Here is a 3,445-nt window from a genome sequence, read left to right on the forward strand (position 1 = left end):
GGCTCAGGCAATCCACTCACCTCAGCCTCCCAAGGCGCGGGATGACAGCCTGGGCCACCGAGCCCGGCTCCCTCTTCTCGAGTGTTTCTTTCTGCAGTTACCTGGCTCCCCGCTTTCCAGGCCCCCCATCAGCTCTCCCTTCACGACCCTTTCTCTTTATACACAGCCTTAACACCATGTGTCTGTTTACTTGCTCCATGGACCTAGGAGTAAAACTCACTGATCCGAAGGACCCGTGTGGATGAAACAGACGAGTCTGGCCTCTGCCACCAGGAGCTTGCTCTAAATCTCTGCCTGAGAAGCCCCAAAGCTCAGGCCTGGCGTGACCTCTCTGAAGCCATGGTGGGGACGCCAATCCCATCCCGCCAGCCTCAGCACCGGAATTTCGCGCACTAAAAGATGAACTCTCGGGGGCCGGAACTTGACACGCCTGACTGCTGCAACCTCCAGTGGCTAAACGTGGCAGGGGCTGAATCCAGCTGTGCTAGAAGCCCATCACCCTGATCTGCACACACCTGGACTCCAGGCCTCAGTCTGTGTCTGCTTCCCTGACCCACCCAAGTTGTCTCTGCTGCCCCTGCACCAAGACAGAAGCCGGGAACACAGAAGGCCCGGGGAAAGACGACTGGGAGAAAGAATTCAAGTGCAGCAGAGGCCAGGTGTGGTAGCTCACGCCTGTAATCCCAGCACTTTGGGAGGCCAAGGTCGGAGAACTGCTTGAGCCCAGGAGTTTGAGACCAGCCTGGGCAACACAGTGAGTCCCTGGCTCTACAAAAAAAAAAAGTTAGCTTGGTGAGGTGGCATCAGTAGTCCCAGTGGCTTGGGAGGCTAAGGCGGGAGGACTGCTTGAACCCAGGAGGTTGAGGCTGCAATGAGCAACAGGGTCATTGCACTCCCACAAAGGCCATCCATCTCACTAAGGGATAAATGTGCCCTGAGGAGATGGCGGGGGCCATGCCAGGCTGGTGTTGAATGATTCCAGGGAGCCACAGGGCCAAGTTCACACCACAAATGATCGATGGGCTTAGGAGAATAGGCTTTGGCAAAATGTAACCCAGGCAGAAAAGGAACAGCCACTCAGCCCTTGATCTATAGAGAAAGCCCAGGGGTGCGCTCAGCGCCAACACAGAATTGCCTTTATGCGTTGAGCAGTCGTTCAGTACCAGGCAGTTCAGCGTGGACTCTCCCTAAGACTTTCCCCACATCCCGTCACACAAGTACAGGGATACACAAAGTCGAGCAGCCCTGTCATCGGCCACACTCCACGGTCTTGGACTCCCCCGGCTTTTATTAGCACACCGTGTGTAATTAGGAAGTGTAAACTTTACAAGGTCTAAGAATTATGAGACCATAACTTCAAGGTCATGGCAAATTAAACTTTCCTAGAAGACAGAGGTCTGAAGGAAGGCTACAAATGTAAACAGAGGAATCCTGGGGTGGGAGGGAGGGAATCTGGGGTTACTCTCGGGTTCAGGGGCCACCTCCATCTGGCTGGCCACCTTGACCAAGCCACACCCTCACGGGCAGATGGAGGATGACAGTCTCCTTGGAGCCTTTAAGTGCTAGACTGGGTTCTCTGGGTCAAGATTAGAAGCCAAACAAAAAATTCAACTCCTGAACTAAAGAGGCAGGAAGGTGCTGAGACTGGGAAACTGAGGTCTGGATGACAGCAAGCCACAGCCTGCCCGGAGTTAACATCACTTCCCAATTGGTGGGGACACAGGGGTTATTCTCAAGTTTGACCTTGGAGTGGGAGTGGGGGAAGAATTCAGAAACACCTGCCTCCAGGGGTGGGTTGCCATCACTACAGGAGCCATTCGCTTGCTTCCTCTAGTGGGCTCTGGCGAGGGTGACAGCCCCTCATTTATTGTGTAGTTCTGGTCCTCAATCGCCCAGGGCACTGGCGCAGGCAGAGAGCAGTACTTCTACGCTGAAGAAACAGGGCTCAGAGAGGAGCAGTGCTTGTTCAAGGGCACACAGCACCTGGGAGCAGACCTGATAAACTTCCAGTCTGAACCTCTCTACTTTCCATTTGGCTGAACAAAGCGCAGCTCCTGGAAGAGGGCAAGGGCGGAATATTCGCATCGTGGTGGGGCTCAGGGAGTTAACATGGTTTGGCTGAAGTGACACAGGAAAGCAAAGCCCCTCCCTAGGTGTTCTCGAGTGGCATCAACTCCTGGGCCTGGTGACTGCCCCCTGCCTTGGTGAGGTGGCACCAGTAGTCGCAGCAACTCGGGAGGCTGAGGTGGGAGGACTGTTTGAGCCCAGGAAGTTGAGGCTGCAGTGAGCTATGAGAGTGCCACGGCCCTCCAGCCTGGGCAACAAAGTGAGACCCTTTCCCTAAAAAAACATATAAATAAAGTGCAATAAAGGGCCTACATGGCCCACGCACCTCACAGGCCACTCTGACGGTGTTACTCTCAGGGAAAACCTTTCGTGGGCAATGGCTATCTTTGTGGCATGGAGAGCCATCGGCTCTGCTTCTGTGGATGTCACAAGCCAACTCTGTGCAACCACAGCGTGGGCTGGCCCTGCGGGAAAGGCTGTTCTAAGTGACAACCTGCGTCCTGGGCCCTGTGATAGGGAAGTCAAGGCCGTGTGTGGCAGGAGGGGCTTTCTGTTTCTCACGGAGGTTTTTATCTTGCGTCTCCTCAGGGATGACAGGTCCCGGGACAGGTGGCCGTCTCTCGCCACTGCTGTCATCCTTGAGTGGGACAGCAGGCCGGGGGGAGAGTCTCCCGATGGTCTCTCATCACTCCTACATCACTCCTTCTAGAGAAAAGCACTGCTCCTGGGGGAAACGGGGTCAGGAAGACGGGCTCAGCCTCTGAGTATTCCAGAGGAAAGAGCGAGAGCCGTGTGGGGGAGTCCTGGAGCCGAGGCAGGGCGGGCGTGCTGGTCCTGAGGGCGCCTGGTTGCATCTCTGGGATGGCTGAGCCTCGAGTTCTGGGCCCGAACCCTATCCTCGCCACCTGCTGACTGGTGACCTTGGGCAAGTCCCGTGCCCGCCCCGAGCCTCAATTCCTCATCTGGGCGCTGGGCTCCCGACAGCCCCCGACGCAGGTCCGGAGAGTGAAACGCACACACAGCACAGGCCCGTGGCAAATACGAGTCAGACGTCACTGTCTCCTTCGCGCGGCCAGTTCCCCAGGCCTCAGTTTCCCCTCCTGTGAGACTGGAGCCCCCAAGGAACCGCTGCGAGGCCAGAAAGAGGCGACCGGCGCGGAGAACCCGGCCCAGGACGCACACTCCCCAGCGGCGGGCTGAGGGCCGAGCGCAGTCTCCCCGTCTGCAGAGCGGGCGTCTGTCCCCCAAGACGGCCCGGGCACCCCAGAGCGGCAGTGGCGGCTCTACGCCCCTCGGGCCCCCGCGACCCTCGCAGAGCCCCGGGCCCGGCCTGCCAGCCCCTCGCAGACCCTCGATCCCGGCCCCCCGGGGCGCCCCG

This window comes from Carlito syrichta, unplaced genomic scaffold (assembly GCF_000164805.1).
Source record: "Carlito syrichta isolate Samal-C Ts95f unplaced genomic scaffold, Tarsius_syrichta-2.0.1 Scaffold115766, whole genome shotgun sequence".
In the NCBI taxonomy this organism is placed as follows: domain Eukaryota; kingdom Metazoa; phylum Chordata; class Mammalia; order Primates; family Tarsiidae; genus Carlito; species Carlito syrichta.